This window comes from Eschscholzia californica, unplaced genomic scaffold, assembly GCF_041429995.1.
Source record: "Eschscholzia californica isolate CP2 unplaced genomic scaffold, dmEscCali1.0.p SCAF_2, whole genome shotgun sequence".
Taxonomy (NCBI): domain Eukaryota; kingdom Viridiplantae; phylum Streptophyta; class Magnoliopsida; order Ranunculales; family Papaveraceae; genus Eschscholzia; species Eschscholzia californica.
Genome location: NW_028238309.1, coordinates 14,891,269 through 14,917,021, shown reverse-complemented (window position 1 = coordinate 14,917,021; position 25,753 = coordinate 14,891,269). Strand labels below are relative to the sequence as shown.

Here is a 25,753-nt window from a genome sequence, read left to right as displayed (position 1 = left end):
GAGACAAAACCGTATCTCCCCTTCAAGAAACACCCATCTAATCCTACAATAGGCCTACAAGAGCTGACAAAACCGTCAAGTGAACATTTGAATGCCACGAAACATTACTTAAATTGTCCACTAGAGTCAACACCATACTCTGCCACACTTCCAGGGTTTGTCTCGTGTATCTTTGCACACAACTCAGGTATGTATGAAAAAGACTCTTCGAAATTACCCCATATCCTCTCCTTCAGTATATTCACAGCTCTCCAAGCTTTGTAGTAGTTAATTTTTACTTTGTGAATCCTCATCATACCTAGGGCTAAGTCATATGGCCTGAAATGATTTGGGTTTTCTCTACATCTTGCCTCCATTGCATCTGCACAGAATCTCACTTTGGCACATGGATTGATCCCGTCAGTGAGCTTCTGGCATGTATGCACGTTGTGGCAAGACCTCACTTTCATAACCCTGTTTATGGGGGTTTTCCTACAACCAATGACTCTACCGTAAAGTTTCCATTTACACGGCACACTCTCTTTTCCTTTCACTTCTCTAGTCTTCCCTTTGCACCCAATAATAAGCTTAAAAGACTTATTTTTCTTCCAATCCAGCAAAACTTTATTATAGATGGCATATGCTCTAATACACTGTCTCAGATGTCTAGTATTCTCAAATAACATACCTGCTTCAAAACCATTCACTTTAACCACGCTTTCAGCTTGAAACTCCCTCCCAATGTCTACTTCCTGCAGTTCCCTTGTTTCATTCTCAAATTGACCATATTCTTTTTCTTCTTCATCGACAACAAGTTCACTTCCATATACATTGGTTTCATCCTCTCCACCTTCATCTGATTCTTCATCTATTTCAATTTCATCATTTTCATCTTCATCCTCTGACACTTGCTCCATCTCTTCATCCTCATTATATTCATCGTCATCAAACCCAAACCTAGAGTTATAAAGCAATTCTTCGTCCTCGCTTTCATCGTTAGTAGGAATCCCATCTAAATTGAGTCGTGTGTTGTCTTCTGGATCAGGCTCTGGCTCATAAAATTTGGGAATAACTTTTTCAGGATCGACACCACCAAATTCAAATCCCAAATCAAATGAGGGGATACCGGGATAAGCTAGCAAGTTAAAGGAGGGTATTTCCATGTCTCCGCCTAGAAAAATATAGAGAAATTTGAAACAAGTAATAATTCATCAAATAAAAAATAACTTATTGCATACTTAATATACTCACATGAACTTTGAGTAGACATTGGTGGTGGTGTACTACTCTCCATAGGTGGTAGTTGTGTAGAACCTTGAGTATACACCATATTTGAGCCTGTTTTAGTGTCGAATTTAGTGTCGACGTTTTCCTTGCGTGAACAAGAAAAATGAAATCAATGTATATTCAGTATTATTCTATCATGACATTCTATACAACAAAATCAAACCCCCAATTGAAGGTTTATCCCAATTTTAAGAACCCTAATATTAGAACAGACCTAATTTAAAAATCTCCATTTCAAGAACCCTAATATTCTATCATAAAATTGTATGAAGATCATAACTTGTAGAAAGGTAAAGTTAAAAAAAACTTACAGCTTAGTAGAACTAGTAATACATGTATCCCAATTGATTACTGCAACAAAAACCCTAATATTCTATCATAAAATTGTATCATAATATTCTATCATAAAACCCTAATACATGTATCTCAATCGATTACTGCAGTAATCAATTTTAAGAACCCTAATATTCTATCATAAAATTGTATCATAATATTCTATCATAAAACCCTAATACATGTATCCCAATCGATTACTGCAGTAATCAATTTTAAGAACCCTAATATTCTACAATAAAATTGTATGAAGATCATAACTTGTAGAAAGGTAAAGCTAAACAAACTTACAGCTTAGTAGAACTAGTAATACATGTATCCCAATCGATTACTGCAACAAAAACCTTAAAATTTAGAGCCCAATTGATGCCTGCAATAAAAACCCTAAAATTTTAGAATGGAAGAAGATGAAGGTAGATGGAGAAGATGAAGAACATTTGTAACTTACTTCTCTCCCAAATTGATTTTTAGATGGCTGCCACTCGGTTTTTGTTAACTGTTAGAGAGAGACAGATTCGAAGAAGATGGAGATGGCTGCCACTCGGTTTTGCTCTTTTCTCCCAAATCGATTTTTAGAATTGATGGAATTGGGTTCAATCGACTAGGGTTTGACTCGCGGGTTTGCTGTTTAGGGTCAGTTAACTTGTGGGTTAAAACACATGTTGGGTTAGGTTATGTAAAGGGTAAAATAGTATTTCTCTTATACTTAGGGTAAAATAGTATTTTCATGTCCAAAATATTTTTAAACAGTTATATATAACTATTTATTTGAAAAAGGGAGTCCAAAATGCAACTCTGGAAAAAGGGAGTCCAAACAGCAAGTGGATTATATGAAAGGGGGTCCAAACAGCAAATCTCCCTATAAACTTCCTCTTCCAAGTCTCCTTGGAGGAAAGCATTATTAATATCTAATTGATGCAACGACCATCTCTGGATAGACACAACGGATAAGAGGACACGAACAGTTAGCAATTTAGCAACTGGAGCAAAAGTATAGTGATAGTCGACACCTTCAACCTCGGTATACCCTTTGGCGATGAGGCGTGCCTTATAACGTTCGATGGATCCATCCAAACGATGTTTAATTTTGTAAATCCACTTACAACCAATTATGTCAAGTGGCAAGGAAGTCAGAGACCAAGTATTATTTGTCTCGAGGGCGGAAATCTCTTTAGTCATCGCCTCACGCCATTCTAGAGAAGTAGAGGCGGTTTTGTAAGATTTGGGTTCTTCCGTGGTGATGACGGAAGTGAGAAAAGCTTTATGAGAAGGGCCAAAATGGTCGAAACTGATATAGTCAGCCAGTGGATAACGAGTACGCGAAGAGGGAGTCTCTAAACTAGAAAGAATGTAATCGAACAGATAAGCAGGCAGGTTCATAGCACGAATGGGTCGTGTAGGATTATCAGGTTCCTCGACAGGAGAGTCGTGTGGTTCGTTAGAATCAGAGGGAGTCAGAGGCTCAACCAAAGTAGGCGGTGAGGACTCTATGAAAGGAAAACAAGGAGAATTAACCGAAGGCGATGGCGAAGACTCAACTAAAGGCGATGTGGAAAAATATTAATTGGGCGCGGCGGAAACCGAAAAGTGTGGGGAGAAGGCACATGGTCATCCGAAATATTCAAAGTAATAGAAGTATGCGGCGGAAACCGAAAAGTGTGGAAAAATATTAATTGGGCGCGGCGGTCACTGACTCAAAAGAAAATTTATATTCAAAAAAGGTGACATTTCGAGAGTCATAAAGGGTTTTAATCTCTAGGTCATAAATGGTGTAACGCTTCTTTCTATAAGGATACCAACAAAGATTCCTGGTTTAGCTCTCATATCAAATTTTGTAGTAGCTTTGACATTATGAGCAACGCACAGACACCAAAAACACAGAGGTGGAGTAGTTTGGTGGAGTATCATATAAAACCTCATAAGGTGACTTAAGAGACAAAATCAGATTTCACATCTGATTAATTAAGAAAGTTGTCATTTTTAAACACTCACTCCAAAAACTAAGGGGGAGGTTAGCTTGAAATCGCAAGGCACGATCAACATCCAGTAAGTGTTTATGTTTGCGTTCGACAAATCCATTTTGTTGTGGAGTGTGAATGCAACTGCGTTGGTGGATAATATCATTAGAATGAAACCAGAGCTGTAAGTCCTTAGTGAGAAATTCAATTCCGTTGTCGGAATGAAAAGTCTGAAGAAGGCAGGTATAGCTTGTTCCCGAATCAGAAAAGATAGACTTAATGGTCTTTTGATATTGTTTAATTGTGAAATTAAAGAAAAATTCTAAATAATTCTTAGTCTTAGACTTGGTCTGCATGAGAAATGTCCAAGTATATCTAGAGTAGTCAACAACTAAGGTGAGAAAGTATCGCTTATTTGTGAGTGAAGGAACGAGAAAGGGTCCCCAAATGTCAGCATGAACTAATTGAAAAGGAAAAGTAGTAACAAAAGTACTTTTATGAAAGGGAAATTTAGATTGCTTTGTCGTAGGACAAATTCTACAGTTATGCATGGAGCCGAAGCGAGTAAAATCAAATCGTTGAGATAAGTGTTTGAGGCGATTCAAACTTGGATGTCCTAGTCGGCGGTGCCAAATGTCAAGCGACTTATGTAGAGTAAGTGCTTTAGAGTTACGACGTAAAATATAGAGGTCGCCAACCTCATCAGCCCGTCCAATCATGCAGGTTGTCAAAACCTCCGTAAAGACGCATTGGGAAGGTGAGAAAGTCGCAAAACAATTTAGAGATTTACATAATTGTCGTGCAGAAATCAAATTAAATCTGAAACCAGGAATATGACAAACATTTTCGATATGTAAAGAGTCAGAAAAAACTACTTTACCGATATTTTAACAAGAAGGGTACTCCCATCAGGAATTTGAACGTAAAGTGATGGAGGAACAAATTCGTATGGACTAAAACGCTGTAAAGAAAAATAGACGTGGTTCGAAGCACCGCTATCAATAATCCAAGTTGTAAGATGAATGGAGATAATGATTTCTGCAAAAACTGTCGTAGTTGTAGGGCTAGGGTCTCAGGTATCTGTGGCGGGAAAAATGATCGTTCTCAAGAAGGAGAAGGAAAGGAAATCTGGAGTCGGCAAAAACTAGTTGAAAAACTCGAGAGAATAAGTTTTAAGAATTTTGTAGTGAAATGGCGACATACGGTAGTAGTATTTCTAGAAAAAAAAAAGAATAGCGATTGGAAAAACCGGAAAAGTAAAAATTAGAAACAAAAGTAATGTTGTGGTTATAGTTGACAAGAGAGACATTTTCGATAAACTAGGGGGCTACGCGGGAAGCTGGTCATAAACTAGGGGACTATTTAAAAAATAATCTTTTTTTATTATTTTTATGTAGTGGGTCTAGTTTCCTATTTGGCCCCATTTTGTGGGCTTTTAACCCATTCTTTACTTTTATTATCCCAATTGAACTTTATAATGTTTTTAATTATTGTTCTTGTTCTCCATTGCAAGACTATTAATTTCTCATGTTATCACGAGCATAAGGTTATATTCACCTCATTTAATAATTTTTGTCAAGAATTATCGATTATTTTCTATTTTATTCTCATCTCCACCATCATTAAGGTTAACTTTTTTTTTTCAAATGTAACATACTGTTTTTTTTTTTTAATTTCCTCTTTCTCACGGATTCATTTTCGCCAGTTTTGTGACATGGAGACCTGCTTTGACTCAATTGAACACACACAACCTTTGTTTGCAACCTGTTTCGAACCTATTAGTCCTCTGTATATATACCCTTCTCAGTTTTGGCGAGAAGACCATGAGGTCTCCAAAAACTCCTATCCGCCGCCACCTTTGGACCAGTTGTAGCTCAGGGTTGCAACATTCTCTCTTTAGGTTTTCAAAAACCTAGAGAGGACACCAAGATCATTAATTGTTGAAGAGACCCTACGAACTTGCTCGTGATCTTCATCATCTTCTCCCCATCCAACGTTTAGTTTCTGTCACTAGGGTTCACACAACATCATACATCAAACAAATAAATTTGGTGACAATTTCTTTTCAACCCGCCTGTCATTATTTTGGCCGCAACAATGACAATCTATTACTCCTTACATAGACAAAAACAGTTTTCTAACCCTTGTTGTTTTTAACTATCACCTATTTCCCACGGTGGGGGGTCTTTACTACTTACATAGACATTCTCCAGCACTTGCTGTAAATAAATTGCAGAGTTTTGTCAACGTCGCCTTGAACAACTGGGTCGGCCCTGACAATTTTGTGGCCCAAAGCAAGTCGCTAGAATGGGGCCCTTTACATACTTTACCAAATTCAACTCCACTTATATAGAAATTTGTTTTATAAGTTTTTACGTCTTAAAGAGATGATCTACTATTTATTTTAACTGACAATGCTTTTTTTTATATAAAATTTTGAAAACTACCTCATAATAAAACTAAACTGTGTGTGTAACAGATATTATATCTAAGACCTCATCAAATGTCTCTAGTTAAAGGGACTTATTAAAGGTGCCATATGCTCGAGTCATTGTGGGCACCTTCCACACTCTTGACTTATTGAAAGTTTCTCTTGACCTTGAAAATCAAAGAGGATTCCAGAAATTTAGAGGCTACTAAAATAAGATAGAAATTTTGGGTTTGGGAAGATCTTGCACCTTCCTTTACCATAGTGGGCTCGTGAGACCTCGACTTCTTATTGCACCCTAGAGGAGACAAATAAGCTCGTCCCCCCGTCTTGGAAGCCAACTTCCGGCGTTGTAGGTTTAGATTAGTAAGGCTTCGTGTAGTATAGTAGCTCAGACTAGTAGCTACAACAACATTAATCTCCCTTGCCCTCTCTAGTAGTTGGTGGAGCTCAGGTAGGAGGCCCCTATCACGTATGGCAACATGGAAGCTTTTCACGGCCTCAAATATGAATAAGTCTTTTTCGTCTATTGAGTGAAACGAGCAAGCGGGGCTCATCGCCGCTGGAATGTCCTGTACCTATGTTGTTGTAGGCGTAGAGCCAGATGAGATTCATAGGTTCCCAATAATGTTTATTTTGACGCTGCCATTCAACTACATCTTAAAAATCCTCTAAGAAACCTCTAATTTGACGTTTATCGTGTCTTGCCATCCGTGATAGGGTCCTTTCCATGTTGCCGGAATCTCTATGCGTCTGCTCTTCCAATGACTTTGTTTTTGGGTTGAAAGTCTCTTAACCAATAACTTGGTACATATTTTTGACCTTTTGGTGGTATACCCCAACAATTTTGACATTTTTGTGGAGCCTTCACCAGAAGTTGGAGGGGCCTTAAAGAACTTCTGTTATTCTAGCACATGGAAGGAGGCCTGATGACAAATCAAGAAAGACAGCGAAAGACTTGAAAAGGCTGATAAAAAAAGAATACTTCCAAGTCCAGAGTTCCCAGGTACTTATGTCAGATTATGCAGCAATTGTAGGGACGTACTGCAGAAATTATCTTTTTCTAGGCAGGCAGTCTTCATATCTTCTCTGCAATTCTAGTTCATTTTGCACAATATTCATCTCATAGGATCACAAATTATCAAATTAGGTTAGGGTTGTGATTGTAAGAGAAACTAGAAGCCTAATCGGCCAATCGTTACAGGCACAGTTATAGTGAAGGTTTCACCACTATTTATGTTAGGGTTGTGGATCTATCCTCCATTTTTGTAGAAAGGGGAGTCCTAAGGGTATCACATTAAGCTGTCATCTCTCTGTAACTCTATCTAACTTTGTTTTGATGAAATATAACTCTATCCAACTTGAAAAAGTAAACTATGTCAAAATTCTGTGTCTTGTGTGCATGACCTATGCCTAGTTACAACTATCTCTTTCTCATGAGAACCAGAAACTCAATAATAATAATAATAATAATAATAATAATAATAATAATTGGCGAGAGAGCCTTAACTAGGGGTGTATGATCACGCTTATTAAGTGACCACGCCTTGGTATGGACTCTTGGAGCCAGGGGCGGAACCAGGATTTTAGGTCTAGGAGGGCAGATTCTTTACTGGTGAAAAAAATTGTGACCAAATTAATACAAAACATTTATTCTACTTTTTTTTTCTATTGAAGAACATTTCTTTTACTTGGGATGCATTTTTCTTCTACTTAGATGCATTTACTTTTCCCAAAGCCAAAATCTAAAATACATTGTTATTTTTTCAATTAAAACATTGGTAGTTTATAACAACAAAATCAATAAAGATAACACCTTGAGGCTTCCCCAGAGGAACCAATACCTCAGAAATTTAATTACTATTCAATAACAAAAATGAAAAATTACAAGATCAATTAAGAAGATAAAAAAAGAATGTGGAGAACTTCTAAATATGTCAGAGTAAGAATGAAACCTCTCATGGGAATTGGGAAGCAAGATTTACAGTAATTAATATATCATGCTAAACATTTCTAGTCTGAAATTAAAAAAATCGACACATATAACAGAGAAATGAAGAGCTATCTTGGAATTCTTCCCTGTGGCTACTTCTAATTCTTCTACTGCTTCTCTCCTACCCTAAGAAAACCACCGTGATACACTAACCCTATTAAAAAAGAGAAAACTATAACAGAGTAAATTACAAAATCGCCCCTAATTAAGTAAATAAATTACAAATTCCAGGCCGGGCAGCTGTCCGGTCTGGTCTCTTAGTGGGTCCGCCCCTGCTTGGAGCCTTCTCCAAGAACAGAATAATGTACTTATTGAAGTTGGGTTTGAGTTTCCAAAACGGAAACAATATCGATAATTGCTAAAGCTTTGGACATCATAAGTGTTATCAAACTTGATGACGGTGCCCGTTGTGGGGCATCGTGATAATCCTACGTAACTCACGAGAGAGTCTAGAGTCTGGGCTGTAGCCTATAGATGTACACTCAAGCTTATTAAGTGGCGAGACCTTTGGGTGGGCTCGTGGATACTTAATTTGCTAATAACAAAGTTTTGTAACTATTGGGGTCTAGGTGTCTAAAGCAAGGACTATATCGATAGTTATTGAGGCGTCACAAGTGGTGCATTGTGATAGTCTCGTGTAGCCAGGTCCGTGGATGGGGTTGTGCGGGCCGTGCGCCTGCACAGGCCCCCGGCCACAAAGGGCCCAATCGTTTGGGAGTGTTAATTATACTCTAATTATATGATTAATGGTAAGCGCGTGAGAACCGAACATCAAAAGTGTAATAGCTCGTTGGTGAGCTGCTTGGAGTTATAGCAACAAGTGGTAGGTTCGAACAGTTTTTTACCAACTTTAAGGGGCACTTTTTAAGGCTACACAATCTTTTAGAGCTACACTCTATGCATCTTGTCTTTTTCTTTTCTTGTTTTGATTAACTATGATTTTACTAATTAAATCATTCTCCGCAAATCTTATAACTTTGATAATCAAATAACTTATTTTTATATTTGCATAGTTTGTAATACAATAAGGACTCTATTACCGCATCTCTTCACGCTCTACAAATTCAATCTCTTTCGCACAAATATCTATTACTGGCTCTTCAAAAATATTTTTTTTCTCTCTTTGTAATATAATCTATCTCTCTAAACTTTGATTTTGGATCATGTAAAAAGACCAAGTTTGAACTATGATTTCGGATAAAAACCTACACCAATCAAGTTGAATATTAGGCGCATGATAGGGCAACACAATATATTGGTTTAGATTCGTGAAAGATTTTATATAATTTATACGGGAAAATTATATAAAAAAATTGTGTTTATTATTTGGTATGTGAAAAATTATTTTACTTTGTTTGTATGAAAGGCCCCCATTAAAGTTTGGCACCGGGCCCCTAATTTGGTAACCACGGCCCTGCGTGTAGCTTGCGAGAGTCTACAACTTGGGCTATAGGTGTACGCTCAAATTTAGTAGGTGACGAAGTCTTTTGAGTGGATAGTGGAGCTTTCGTCGATAATAAATTTGTAGTTGTTAGGCTTGGACCTGGGTGTTTGAAGTGGAGACGATATTTATAATTGCTAAGACTTGGGGCATCACTATGAAGAAGAGTAAAATACTAAAAGGAAAACTAGGTTATTGTCGGAAAGAGTCTCGACAATGTCGGCACCTTCACTGTTAATAACTATGCGTGGTTGGCATATCATAGGAACATTGCATGAGTGAAAGAAGTCCTGAAATCTACGTTTGTGAGAGTGTGCGCACGATTCTCAGCTCATTGGGATATGTCGCTTATTGAGCCCGTAGGGGTGAGTTTACATTTCCATTCCAGAAAGTGTTCTATCAGGAGGCGGAAGGTGAGGACTGTAAGAAATTCTAAGAACTCTAATTTTATTTTTCAATCAATAGTTTCTAGTTTATTAAAACTATATTTATACTAATGAATTACAAAGAAGAAGAGAAAAGAAAGATTAGAAAACTTAGTTAGACAACTAAAACAGAATTAGTTGTAACTAACTTTATTGTTAATTCTTGTTGCAGGTGGTTGACTGGTCAGAAGACTTTCTTGGACTTTTCTTGACTCAGCTTGACCAAAGGTTGTCTTGGTCTTCACTTGACTTGGTTTGACCAGAGACTTAGTCAGAATAAACCTAGATATAAATGCCAAAAGTTTGCCCTAATCTTCATTTCGATTTATCTCCAAACCCTAGTTTCACAGCCCCCCTCAAACTCATGGTGAAGAACTGCGATGAATCATGAGTTTACTTCGAAAATAGGCAAATAGATCAAGAGAAACACCTTTGGTAAAGATATCCGCGAGTTGTTCTTTAGTTGGTAGATGATGATGAAGGAGTTGAAGGAGATGTCCTTCGACCAAGGTGACAATGCGAACAAATTGTCGGATAGGACAATTGATGTGGAAGATCATCAAGTCCGATTGATTTAGGGATCGTAGAGTTGTAGCTAGAGACCAACTACGATCGTCGAATTACGAAGTAATTCGCGGCTAACTTCGATCGGATCCTACAACGGGTTACACATAAGAGTGACAAATTGATCTAGGATATGACTAGTGGGAGTGAGATATAATCATGGGAGTGTCCCATAAACATATCTCATAGGCCTAAAAAGGAATTAGGCAAAGATAGTACAAAAAGGCCAAAAACAGGGTTTTTGGGCCTAGACCGGTTCGGGTACTTCTAGGACTCGGATTGGGCTGAATTTTGGAGGGTTAGTTGCTGATATAATAAACATTATATCTGCCAATTTTCGTGGTGTTTGGGCACCTCCTCCTTAGGGAATTGAGAAAATACCAATAGTTGCTATTTTCGACTATTTCCCTAAATCTTATTCTAAAGGGTGTTTTAGGAAACCTAAAAGGAGGTGGATTCTTATTAGGGTTCTATATAAACACTCTTAGGGCAGAGAATAAGGTGTGGAATTTCTCTCTAAGCTTTCTTACTCTACCACATCAAGTAGAGAGGAGAAAGTGAGCTAATTCCCATTAACTATCTATCTAGTCAAGAAGAAAGGAGTTCTTCTTTTCCAACCACCATTGGTGTGCTAGCTATACAACAAGGTGGGAGATCAAATTGATTGCTCGTGTCCCAAGTAGAGGAGCTACACTTGAAGCTCTTGGTCTTCTTCAATCAATTCAACTAGTTCGAGGGAAAAGCGATTAAGGTAATCTACTATCTCCATTAGATTAATTACTAGTTTTGCATGTGATCCTGGGAATACTAGTGTAGACATTAGATGTCATATTTCCGCTATAAACACTAGTAGAAGGGTGTAAATCCCTACAGATGAATCACCAAAGTTCCATTAGAAACCAGATCCCTGACGTAATGAAAATCAACTTCGATATGCTTCGTCCTGGCATGCAAGATCGGATTTGAGGCTAAGTATTTAGCACTAATGTTGTCACAATAAAGGAGCAATGGTTTCTTCAGAGGACAGCCAAGTTCGTCCATAAGGTACGTAATCCAAACCATTTCAGTAGCAGTGGTAGATAAAGCTTTATATTCTGCCTCGGTTGAGGATTTGGCCACTGTAGCCTGGTTTTTCGAACACCAAGAAATTAGGGTTGATCCGAGAAACACACAATAGCCTCCTGTTGACTTGCGTGAATCAGGGCAACCAGCCCAATCCGAGTCTGAATAGGCTGTTAATGTTGTTAAATCAGTATGAGAGATTTGAAGTCCTGATCCCAGAGTTCCTTTTACACATCGTAAAATCTTTTTAACCAATACTAAATGTGTTGTTGTTGGTTTGTGCATGAACTGAGCGGCGTAATTGACTGCAAAAGAGAGATCTGGACGAGTTAAAGTAAGATATTGTAAGGCCCCTACTAAGCTAGAAGGGTGTAAATCCCTACAGTGGCGTCAGAGCCTCTTGCCTTAACTAGTTTTTGCTAAGAATCGAACTAATTAATATGCTTAATAGTTTGAAAATTGAGTTTATAAAAGTATTTTAAAAGATGTTTTTAAAAGTATTTTAAACTCATAATTTGATGGGATTCAATAAATTTTCAAATTGAGAATCAAATTGATTATTAAAAGTGTTTTAAAAGACTCAATTTCATTGATTTTCAAACTAATCCATGCTTGATTATGTTGATAGTTATATTTAAAAAGGTTTTAAACATAAAATTTGATTAATTATGAATTGGATTCAAAGATTTTTTCAAATTGATTTCAAAATTGTTCTTTGAAAAATTTCAAAAACCTAGATTTTGATCCAAAATTGGTTTGATTAAGAGTTGTTTTTTAAATTTTGGAAACTTTTGAAAAACAAAGATTTGGAATTTTAGAAGTGTTCTAAAAGGAGTAGTTTTGAGTTTGGGAAACTCCCAAAACAAATTTGGAAAAATTTAAAAAGTTTCTAAAAGTTTTGAAAAATTTTAGAAGTGTTCTAAAAGGAATTTCAAAAATTTAAGAAAAGTTTTAAAATTGGAAAATAGCAACTTAAAGTTGCATAAGAAAAAAAAAAAATTCTTTTTGGAAACTATGGTTTTGAAAACCCTATTGTCCGGCCAGGAAGCGTCCTGGCCGGACCAGAAGCTCCTGGATGCGTCCTCTGGACGCGTCCAGAGCAGCTGCTGAGACACGTCTTGAAGACGCGTCCAGAGCAGCTACTAAGGACGCGTCTTGAAGACGCGTCCAGGTCGCGTCTAAGACGCGACCAGCAGCTGCGAAGGAGCTTCCTGGACGCGTCTAGGACGCGTCCAGAGCACTCGACCAGACGCGTCTTGAAGACGCGTCTGGGAGGTTCTGGGTGTCTCGGACTAGTCCGAGACACCTAGTGCTGGTCCGGTCCAGTACCAGACACGTCTAGGACGCGTCTGGTACATGGACTAGCGTCCTGGCTCCGGCCAGGACGAGACCAGGCCTTGATAGGCCTCGGCCAGGACATGCCGGCCCTATGGGCCGTGCTATGTCCGGACCTTGTCCGAGCCCTTTTTGGGCTTGGGCCGGGACTTGTCTAGGACTTGTCCCGGGCTTTTTTCGAGGCTTTTCGGACCACGAAAAGGGACCATCATTCGAGTTGGAGTTTTTGCCAAAAAATTTTTCCGATTCCAACCAAATAATTCCAAAATCAATCCGGGCCATCCAAGAGCCCAAAACAGATTTCTCTTTAAATTGATTTATGAAATCATTAAGAATCGAACCAATATTTTTTCCGAAATTGACCCGGGCTTTCTCGAGCCCAAAACGGAGTTTTTCTAAAAGATGATTTTAATCATAAAAGATAAAACCGGAAAGCACCATTAGTTAAATTCTTCGAATTTAGACTTAAGGTCCGTAATGTGACATGTGATGTCAACAAAAGTATCTCCCAAGATAATCATGCATATATAATTCTTAGCCTTGATATATTATATGATTGCATGTGATGTGAATGCGGGAAACTAGTATGGCCATAGATTTATTTCTTTATTCTTGTTTTAAGCACGGATGGGTGCATGCTTTGTAATTAATTTTAATTTCAAGTTTATACGATCTGCGAATCGTTAGAGTCTTGTAATTAGAGTTTAGGGTCTATGAGTCCATTGAAGAAACTCGAGGATGAAATCCAAAGGCGAGTGGGAGAAATCAATGGAGGTTCAAAGATGGCGATCTAAGACGAACCAAAAGGCGAAACAAGAAGAAAACCAAGGGTGATTAGATCTTCTAGGTTAGGGGCCATACTAGGATCCATGTCTGCTTGATTTACTTTCTCGCGCGCATTTACTTACTTATTTACGCTTTATGTCGTGGATGTTAGTTAGGCTAAATAGTTCACTATAACAAACGCCAGACTAGCGTAAAAGTCCCCAAAAGTAATCTTGAGTAATCGCCTATCCAGATTAAGACACTCGTTGCGCCCTTGTTCGAGGAAGGTGGGTCGGCCTTCGCAGAGCACCTCCTCTACCTTGGGACAATGCGGGTAGGCCTATAGAAGAGGCCTACACGTCTAAATGGTTCTACTCAACGAGATCAGCAAGAGAGTCTTGGATACTCGAGGCAAAAGGATAGATTAGTCATTCATTAATGAAATCTATCAACCAAGAGTCATAAGGTATGATCAGTGAAGTAGTTCACTCACCCGGAACGACGGAGTCAAAGGGTAGGGCCTTCGTCTGCTTTACTTCGAAGAACTGGGGTCTTGGAATCACTTATTCAATCGGGGACGTTTTTTATTGAATAATGTGGGAAAACTAATGTTTTTCAAAAACGATAACGAGTTTTAAAACTTTGCCATTTCTTTTATGTAGTTCAAAGATGACAAAAGATATTTTCAACTTCCGCTCACTTCTCGACAAGGAGAAGCTGAATGAGCACAACTTCCTTGACTGGGAAAGGAACCTAGGAATAGTTCTCAGGATGGAAGGAAAGCAACATGTACTAGAAACTCCAATTCCTGTATTGGATGACAATTCGACTGAAGAAGAGATAGATGAAGAAAGGAGTGTGCGGAAAAAGGCAGAGCCCGTAACTTGCTTAATGCTAGCAACCATGGAACCGACTCTGCAAGAGCAGTTCATAGACATGGATGCTTACTCCATGATGCGACAACTTCGGGAAATGTTCCAGAAACAGTCGAGATTGGAGAGGTTTGAAACCTCTAAAGCAATTATGGACATGCGCCTTGAAAAGGGAAAACCAGTTGGGCCTCATGTTCGCCAAATGATCAGGCTCATAGGCAAGCTAGCTAAACTAGGTTTCCCTTATAGCCAACAAACGGCTACCGACACTATCCTTCACTCCCTCCATAGTGGTTTTAATCAGTTTAAGATGAACAACAACATGAATGGATGGGATAAAACGTTGGAGGAACTTCATTCTATGCTTCTAACAGCCGAAAAGGACGTCGCTATAGTGGGGACTAAGAAAGACGTTCTTATGGTACAAAAGGACAAAGGGTTCAAGAAAGGTGGAAAACAGAAGAAGAAAACCGCGTCAAAAGGTAAAAGCAAACGAATTGCCAAACCTAAAGACAAAGGTCCTCCTCCTGACACCAAATGTTTCTACTGTGATGGCAAGGGCCACTGGAAAAGAAACTGCCCTAAGTTCTTGGAGGACAAAAAGAATGGAACAGTAGCTTCCAATTCAGGTATAAACAGTTAACTTATCAAATACTGTAAAATTCCCAAATTATGGTATGTAATACCTAAAATTGCCCTTTCATTGTGAATGTACAGGCGCAGCTGGGAACTGAGTATTTGGCTAAGGAAGACAAGATCCAAGAGGGAGCAGAAGCCTCGACTGCTAAGGATGCTGAAAGGGATCGAAGTCTACTTTAGGCACTATTCTAGATTAATCGTTTTTCTAGTTTTTTAACATCATCTCTGTACTAAGTATTATGGAGAATCAATAAAGAATTTTATTTCTAAATTGAGATGTTAATAAGTGCTAAGTTTAACAAACTATACCAAAAGATTCTAAACTTGGTCAAAAACCTATAAGATAGGTTCATCCCAATCGAAAGGGATGAGGACAACAAGTCCACTATAACCAAAACATGAATCAAACTAACAAGAAAGAAAGCCTTGAGTCAAAAACAGAGATTGATCTTCAAACGTACTTCTAACCTATCCATATTTGGAGTGTCCAAAAGGATTAAGATGAAGAACACGAATCAAACTCTATCCTCCAAAATCCATTTAGTCTAGACATAGCTTCTCACAAAACTACCAAAATTCCGTCTAACAGCTAAGCTTGTAAAAGCATTACAAAACTAGCTAATATCTGACGCAATTTCTTTTAAAAGAAATTTGGGCTTCTTCCATAACTAATCAAGAGAACAAAGTGTTTGTTGCTCATGATAGTATTCTTCTAATAGTTAGCACACCTAGTAGTCTGGGAGAAAACACTAATTATTAAAAGAATAAGTGGGAAAAAAGTACAAGTCGATTTAATTCGATCATGAGAAAAATCATGGAGGGTCATGAAGAACAATCATGAAACTTGCACAAGTCGATTAAATTTGACCAAGAGCAACAAACTGCGGCTCCTCGGAAAAGGAAAGGTTAAAGACATGATCTAATAAACCCACCGCACAAAAGCGAATGTCATTCGCCGGAGAACTCTCAAAACAAGTGAAAGTGTCTCTAAAGGAATATCTCAAAGTAGTTGAGAAAATTCCAAATTGTTGTTCAAAAGCCCTAAAAGGTCAAATCTCAAAGACACAGAATATAAAGGTTATTTCTGAAGAGATAAAAGACCTGCGCAGAAACGGAAACTGACTCTAGATTTTGGCTAGAAGCCAAAATCATCGTGGAATCCATATCTCGTCAAGACATGAAGCTTGATAATTTAAGTCAACAAAAGACCTAAATTGGTTTTCCAAAATAGAAAACTGAGAAGGATGGAAACATTCGTGTTTCCCGAAACGAGACAAGAAGAATAAAGATTCTTCCAATCAAGTTATGTCCACAAGCATGCTTCAGAAATCTATCGACAGATTAAAAGCACGCAAGAGTTAGAATCTTCGATTCAAAAGGCAATCAGAGAAATTTGATTCCTGGAGAATGAAGAAAATCTTGAATCACGAGTTTCAAGAAGGTAAGTGGGAGTAAACAAACCTTCCGGGTCCGTATGCAGAGTACATACAAAAGATTGAGTACGACATAAGGTGTTGTATAACAGTAACGAACTGACTCAATAAAGGACCACACACAAAAGGATAAAATGCCATTTTGGGCATCTGAAGATCTATAAGCATAGATCAAAAGGATGATAGGATTAGAGAGACTCAGTACGCTGAGATGCTTGAGATCCGAAACAGAAAATCTAAGACTCGGAAAGTCTAAAAGAATTTCGACCCAAAAACTCATGACAGAGGGCGTTGCAAAACTCGGAGTCTAAAAGACACCGATGAGCTAGCACGCATGAGAGAGACATTTATGTTCGAAAACATAAAGTCAATCATGTTGGACATGATTAGCATTTAAACATCCGAATTCGGATTGGAAAACCGAAACACTACTTAGTACATCCTAGAAGGCTAAAGGATGAAGTAGTACAAAATTGAACATGTCATCGTAGCAAACTTCCAGACATGGAAGGAAAGTAGGCTAAAAGTGTTTTAAGCCGGAACTGTTGCAAATACTACACAAAGAATTAAAGGCCTTAACCCTAGTAAAGATTACTAGATATTATCAAGGTTGAAGATAGTAATCTTCAAATTAATTGATAATAAGCAAAGTTTAAAACCGACTACCACGGTAGTCAAACTAAACTGTCACCTTAGACATAGTATGAGATTCATACACAGTCTAAGGCATGAGGTATAATTTTAAACCTCGACAAGTAAAACTGAGTGGGTAAAAGGAGTTTTACGGAAGAGGCTCAGATTTACAACTCTCGTTATCAGAAATAATAAGAATTATTTCACCAGTCGTCTAAACTTGGTTTAGTGTTTAAACGACAGTCCATCGATAATAAAACGTTCCGAATAGGTTTGTCAGATACGTGATCTGATGAATGAAACCCTATTAAGTGAACTTGGAATAATTATTATCAAAAATCCCTGGTCCAGGTCATTGCATGGACAACAATGACTCACGAAGACTAGCACGGGAGTCGATGGGATAGCGCAGTTTCATGGGCTATATGAATAGTATATTCTATTCGACTACGTGGGAGTGTAAAAGGTTTATACACTGGATAACCCTCAAATGAGAAGTACATCACTCGTGATGAACGTCAATACTTCTCATAAAGACAATTGGAGAGATTCCTCAAAACATGAGTGCTCCACTCATCTTATGTAAGGAATGCCCGACTTTGGTTCCGTTAAACGCCGCGCCGTAAAAGGAGGTTATAAAGGCGGATACTGGGAAGGACAGGATAGACATGAAGTTAAGTGGGAGTGCAAGAATGGATTGTGTCACCCTAATCACATTAGGTACAAAGTGTCTCAAGGCCACTTGATGAGTAGCAACTGAAAATGCGTGGCCGCGCTCAAACGGATTAAAGTTAATCGTTTGTCTTTTACAGTTGTACTCGGATATCAAGAAAGTATGAATGATGTGACGTATCAGATGGGATACTAAATTGACACGGGAATCGAGGCATTGCACTTGTTCTAAGTCCAAGTGAGAGTCTGAAGGAGTTGAAGGAGATGTCCTTCGACCAAGGTGACAATGCGAACAAATTGTCGGATAGGACAATTGATGTGGAAGATCATCAAGTCCGATTGATTTAGGGATCGTAGAGTTGTAGCTAGAGACCAACTACGATCGTCGAATTACGAAGTAATTCGCGGCTAACTTCGATCGGATCCTACAACGGGTTACACATAAGAGTGACAAATTGATCTAGGATATGACTAGTGGGAGTGAGATATAATCATGGGAGTGTCCCATAAACATATCTCATAGGCCTAAAAAGGAATTAGGCAAAGATAGTACAAAAAGGCCAAAAACAGGGTTTTTGGGCCTAGACCGGTTCGGGTACTTCTAGGACTCGGATTGGGCTGAATTTTGGAGGGTTAGTTGCTGATATAATAAACATTATATCTGCCAATTTTCGTGGTGTTTGGGCACCTCATCCTTAGGGAATTGAAAAAATACCAATAGTTGCTATTTTTTACTATTTCCCTAAATCTTATTCTAAAGGGTGTTTTAGGAAACCTAAAAGGAGGTGGATTCTTATTAGGGTTCTATATAAACACTCTTAGGGCAGAGAATAAGGTGTGGAATTTCTCTCTAAGCTTTCTTACTCTACCACATCAAGTAGAGAGGAGAAAGTGAGCTAATTCCCATTAACTATCTATCTAGTCAAGAAGAAAGGAGTTCTTCTTTTCCAACCACCATTGGTGTGCTAGCTATACAACAAGGTGGGAGATCAAATTGATTGCTCGTGTCCCAAGTAGAGGAGCTACACTTGAAGCTCTTGGTCTTCTTCAATCAATTCAACTAGTTCGAGGGAAAAGCGATTAAGGTAATCTACTATCTCCATTAGATTAATTACTAGTTTTGCATGTGATCCTGGGAATACTAGTGTAGACATTAGATGTCATATTTCCGCTATAAACACTAGTAGAAGGGTGTAAATCCCTACAGATGAATCACCAAAGTTCCATTAGAAACCAGATCCCTGACGTAATGAAAATCAACTTCGATATGCTTCGTCCTGGCATGCAAGATCGGATTTGAGGCTAAGTATTTAGCACTAATGTTGTCACAATAAAGGAGCAATGGTTTCTTCAGAGGACAGCCAAGTTCGTCCATAAGGTACGTAATCCAAACCATTTCAGTAGCAGTGGTAGATAAAGCTTTATATTCTGCCTCGGTTGAGGATTTGGCCACTGTAGCCTGGTTTTTCGAACACCAAGAAATTAGGGTTGATCCGAGAAACACACAATAGCCTCCTGTTGACTTGCGTGAATCAGGGCAACCAGCCCAATCCGAGTCTGAATAGGCTGTTAATGTTGTTAAATCAGTATGAGAGATTTGAAGTCCTGATCCCAGAGTTCCTTTTACACATCGTAAAATCTTTTTAACCAATACTAAATGTGTTGTTGTTGGTTTGTGCATGAACTGAGCGGCGTAATTGACTGCAAAAGAGAGATCTGGACGAGTTAAAGTAAGATATTGTAAGGCCCCTACTAAGCTCCTGTACTCTGTTGGACTTGGAAGTTCATCACCATCTGTAAGTGAGACCCTCTTACCATCTGCCTTTTGAAGTAATTAAAGTGCATATTTATTCTGTGTGAGTATCATAGACCCTTGTTGTTGAGCATGAGTAACCTCAATACCCAGAAAGTAAGTTAATGAACCCAAATCCTTCATTTTAAAAACCATACTCAAATCCTTTATTAGGCAATTGATTTGGGAGTTAGAGCTGCCTGTAAGGATGATATCATCCACATATAGTAATAAGGTCATGCTGCCTGTGCTAGAGTGATACACAAACATTGAGTGGTCTGTCTTGCTCTTGTAAAAACCATAGGAGTATAGAAAAGTAGCAAACTTGTTGAACCATGCCCTTGGTGCTTGCTTTAACCCATATAAAGCTTTGTGTAAATGACATATATAAGATTCCTTTCGAGACTGAATAAAAAACCAGAGGGTTGAACCATAAAGACATCCTCTTCAAGAGTTCCATGAAGGAAAGCATTTTACACATCTAACTGTTTGATATGCCATGATCTAGTAACAGCAATTGTGAGCACTATTCTAATTGTATTTCATTTGACCACTGGGCTGAAAGTCTCAGCATAATCAACTCCTTCCTGTTGATGAAAACCCTTTGCCACAAGTCTGGCTTTGTATCTTTCTATAGTGCCATCACTCTTTTGTTTGAGCTTAAAAACCCATTTGCAGCCAAGAACATTCATACTTTTATGATATGGTACTAGTGACCAAGTTTTATTATCTAAAAGTGCTTGATATTCATTTTGCATAGCTTTTGTCCATTCAATGTGTTTTGCTGCCTCTTTGTAAGAGGTAGGTTCAGTGGGTAATTGTAGAGTAGACAAATATGCAACATTTATAATGTGAGGTGATGTAAAATGTGCCACAAAATCAGAAGGAAGATTTTTTACTTTTGATTATACCATTCATTCCTCTAGTAGTGACCTGTCTAGTCTGTTGATTTAGAACTGAAACAAGTTGAGGTGTTGGTGTACCAATTCCAGGATTAGCAATGCCCATCTCACTTGGACATTGAGTTCTAGTTACTGAATTAGCTGGTGTACTAGTAGAACTACTAGGTGTCCCTAATGCAGTAGAAGGCTGGTTAGGAAGCATGGAAGGAAGAGGTAATGATATATGTGGTGGCATTTGCTGATCACTACTAGGCTGTGTATGAGAGATGAGAATGAAAGGAAAACTATTCTCATCAAAGATTACATGCCTAGATTTATAGAGTCTCTCACTAGATGGCTCATAACATCTACAGCCCTTGTGCTCATTACTATAACCAAGAAAAACACAGGAAATACTCTTTGGGCTGAGTTTATCTTGTCTAAGTATTCCTAGATGTGGAAAACAGGCACATCCAAACACTCTAAATTGAGTATAATCAGGAGACACATGAAATAGTGACTCATAAGGGGAAATACCCTGAAGTGTTTTTGTGGGTATTCTATTGATGATATAAACTGCAGTATTGAAAGCATCAAACCAAAGAAATTTGGGTAAATGACAATGAAAAGACATAGTGTTACCTAATTCAGTAATGTGCCTGTGTTTTCTCTCTGCCTTGCCATTTTGTTGTGGAGTATATGGACAAGAACACCTGAAAATGATCCCATTTGTGTCCAAAAACTTTCAGAATTCACCATGTTTTAATTCAGGAGCCCCATCAGACTGAAAATACACTATCTTTTCTTTTAATAAATTTTTAGCTGCAGCCTTGAAATGGATGAAACACTTTGTGCTATCAGATCTAGCTTTCATGGCATATATCCAACTGTATTTGCTGAAATCATCTAGAAAAAGAATATAGTACTTTGCCCCCATTTGGGGTGTACTTTGCCCCCATTTGGGGTTGCAATAGGGCCTGGTCCCCATATATCACAGTGAACTAAGTATAAGGGAGTGTTTGTAGTAGTAGTAGTAGACTCCCCAAAAGGCAGACATTTGCTCTTGCCTAATGTACAAGATTTGCACAAAGTCTTCTCATTGCTAGTAGACAATGCTATTTTGTGTTCATTATGTAGTTGTGTAATTATGCCATTGTGAGAATGACCCAATCTTGCATGCCATATATCATATTGAACTGCAGTAAGAGCCATATGAGCTGAAACCAATCTATCTTTTAACACACTGTTATGAACTTCAATAGGATAGAGATTTTGTTTCATAGGACCCTCAGTCAATGTCTTTTTGGTCCATAAATCTTTTATACTATAACCCCAAGGTAGAAACTCAACTGAGCATGAATTATCTCTTGTGAACTTTGACACAGATAAGAGATTTCTTTTGAGATTTGGAACACATAATACCTTGTTTAGCTCAAAGGAATGAGTGGCAGTAGATAAAGTAGAAGACCCAGTGTCAGTAATAGGTAGAAATTTGCCACTGCCTAACATGACTGCCTCTGTCCCTGTATAAGATTGAATTGATTTCAAGATAGAAGCACTATGAGTCATATGACTACTTGCCCCTGTATCTGCTAGCCAGGCTGTATTTTGATCAGATGTAGTCTTAGTGACAACATGACACTCTTCTGCTGTAAAGTCAGATGGTTCACAGTCAAAAAATACATCTTCTGCCATATTTTGAACAATTGCAGTATGACACTCTTGAAATACCTCATCATCATTAGAACTATGATAACTTTGAATCATATTAGGATCATATAATTCAACATTATTACATTCTAATAAGGCTTCATCTTCATAAAGATAGGACTGTGAGTCTTGTATATGTGCAGAAGTTTCTAAGGTAGAATTTGCTTATCTTGAGATTCAGAGTGGTAGCCCATATGATTTTTATTTTGTTGATATCTGAAATAACAGACACCTGCTGAATGTCCCCATCTCTTACAAATTCCACAAGGAACTTTTGAGAAATCAAAATCATCAGCTCTTTTCCCTTTATAATGTTGATTTGAGTTTCCTGACACTTGAGGGGATGATATATTTTCATCTTTCTTGACTAAGGGTTGATTCTTATAATAAGAAGGAGAGGGTTTATAACTTTGTTTTGACTGCTGTTGTTGGTTATATCTTCTTACATAATATGCTTCATGATCTACTTCTCTTGATAATAACCATTGTTCATGTTGAATTAGCCTAGATTTTAGTTGAGCAAGGGATAAGTGCTCATTGTTTGCCCTCACAGCAATAGTAAATTGATCATAATCAACACTTAATCCTTGAATAGCAATTCTGCCTAGCTCTGATTCATTTACTTTGTCATTAACAGAAAGTAAAGAATTAGAAAGTTGTTTCAATTCTCTAAGATAGACAGAAATAGTGGAATTGCCCTTTTTATATTTTGTAACTTCTTTCTCAATTGATCTTTTTGAGACTCAAGGCCTTCATTGTTTGTGAGAACCAGATAGTCCCATATTTCTTTAGCAGATTGAAGGCCATAGGTATCATAATACACAGATTTGGAGAGAGTACTTTTGAGATATGATTTCACAAAATTCTCTTTACTTCTCCACTGCTGGAAGTCTGGGTTTATTTGTTCAACTCCATGAATGAATGTAAGTTGTGGAGGTGCCTCAATTGTGCCAGTGACAAACCCTAGTAACTCATAGGTACTAAGAAGGGTTTCAACTTGGTCTTTCCACATGAGAAAGTTAGAATCATCTAACTTCTCAGTAATGAAACTAGTAACAGATGAAATTGGGGGCAAGTTACCTGTATTTGAAGTCATTTGATGAAGGCTTGAAGAAATGCCTGAAAAAAATAGTAAGTAATGTTGTATTTTGTTGTAGTTTTGATGATAATTTTCTGAATCTTGATTATAATGTTGAATTTTCTGAATGTTGAATGTTTTCTTTGAATGCGAGATGATGATGATTGTTATTGAGCTCGAAGAACCCTAGCTTTTGGATCACAAAAGACCTGTTCTGATACCATGTAAGAAATTCTAAGAACTCTAATTTTATTTTTCAATCAATAGTTTCTAGTTTATTACAACTATATTTATACTAATGAATTACAAAGAAGAAGAGAAAAGAAAGATTAGAAAACTTAGTTAGACAACTAAAACAGAATTAGTTGTAACTAACTTTATTGTTAATTCTTGTTGCAGGTGGTTGACTGGTCAGAAGACTTTCTTGGACTTTTCTTGACTCAGCTTGACCAAAGGCTGTCTTGGTCTTCACTTGACTTGGTTTGACCAGAGACTTAGTCAGAATAAACCTAGATATAAAAGCCAAAAGTTTGCCCTAATCTTCATTTCGATTTATCTCCAAACCCTAGCTTCACAAGGACCATGGAGTTTTTGATAGAGGGAAATTCTATATAGGCAAAAATAATAATTTATTCAAGAGTTTTCCTATAATGTATGGGTTATCAGAGCACATGGTAAGATACAAATTCATTTTCTTAAAAAAGAATGAGTCCATGGGTATATAGACCAAAATCATTTTCATAATAGGTATATAGACCAATCTTCCCAAAATATGGACATTTAGTCCTTTTACAATAAGGGCATAAATAACTCATACTTTATTGATAAATACCCTCCATGTCCCTCGTCTAAAAAATCCGGGGTTGTTAAATTTCGGAATGAATCCGGAAAGTTTCCCAAACCAGGGGGCGTGATTTGGGGGAGATATTTAGGTTACAAACTGAAAAAGATTTAATAGGAAGTAACGGATCAAGGATATTTTCCAAAACAGATTTTTCAAAACAGATTTGGAAAACGGATATTTTCCAAAACAGATTTTCTCTCTCATCCTTTCAGATTTGGAAACCAAATCTATATATCACTTTCTCTCACTTAATTTTCAGATTTGGAAAGAGTATATTTTCTTAGATCAATTAGCGTGATTTGGGGGTTAATATTCAAAACATATATATCAACTTTCTCTCACTTAACTTTCATTTTTTACTCATACATAAACACACATCGAATACAAATTATGAAACAAGTTCGTAAATTATGTGTTATTTATGACGAGGAAACCATCATTTGTCATGTATACAACGTAATTTATCATATGCGTGTGTGGCATCCATTATGTACCATTGAATACTTAGATTATTTTCTGACATAAATTACTTGTTTTTTATGTCATGTTAGGAAATGTACCATTGAATCCATTATGTACCATTGAATCCATTATGTACCATTGAATACTTAGATTATCCATTATGTACCATAAATTATAGTAACTTGTTAGGAAATGTAAATCTTTAATCATGTTTTTTGTTATAAAGTATGTGATTTATCATAAATTATGTATACTGTATAGTAAATAACACAACCTTTGTACGACTGAAAGGAAATTTTATTGAACAGTAATCTGTGTTTTATTGTAAATGAAAAGAACATAGTAGACTAGGTAACTTAAAAACAAACTCCGTCAAAATGTTGCCCGAGCTCTCGATCCTTATTGTCTTTGGTCTTCCAGGTTTACGGCGAATCAAACATGGTATTGTTTTTGACTCTTCATTAAATGTACATGGTTCATCGAAGTTAGGGGCAGGGTTTATATGTTCCTTGTAAGTCTTCACGTAAGACTCCGTTGTCCAAACAGGATCATAGAAACAATCTTCTTCATCGTAATTTATACTTCTATAGTTTATGTGATGATTCTGTAAGAAATTCCATCAGTGCTGGTTTACTACAAGAAAAAAAAAACATATGTATTAGTTAAAAAAATTATAATCAAATTTACATACATTAATAATGAAACATTTAATAAAAAACAAATGAGATGGATCATAAATAACAGGTACAGATCAATAAATTATGTATAATGTATGGAAAAGTACAATTGTTTATTAGGTTAAGAGAAGTTTTATATGCTTGTCATGGCCACTGTTCTGGTAAAAAAAGGACGTGTAATGTTGGATAAATTTTTCATACTTTACGAACCTTTGATCATTAATAATATCATCTTACGTGAAATGTATGCAGATTGTATCAGAAAGTATGGTAATTAATCGTAACGGAACTGTAATTTTTATTCTGTTACAAGAATCAGAAAGGATAAACATCAAGATATTATTAGCAAATTTTATCAGAAAACATGGAAAGTTATCGTAAAGTACCTGTACTTTATATTCTGTTATAGGAATAAGTGTGGATAATCACAAAGATCAAGAACTGTACGGACAAATGATTCTTATCTGCAAAAAAAACAAAAAAAAGAAGA

The 25,753-nt window shown here is 37.3% G+C and overlaps 1 long non-coding RNA gene across 1 annotated transcript; it reads right to left on the bottom strand.

The window, feature by feature from the left end:
- Window positions 1-7,644: 7,644 nt before the first annotated feature.
- On the bottom strand, window positions 7,645-8,108 carry LOC147556447 (uncharacterized). The gene is made up of 2 exons (XR_015235132.1): window positions 8,026-8,108; window positions 7,645-7,801 (listed from the first exon to the last, which is right to left on the bottom strand). It is a non-coding gene; the product is annotated as an uncharacterized LOC147556447 (long non-coding RNA).
- Between the last annotated feature and the right edge of the window lie 17,645 nt (window positions 8,109-25,753).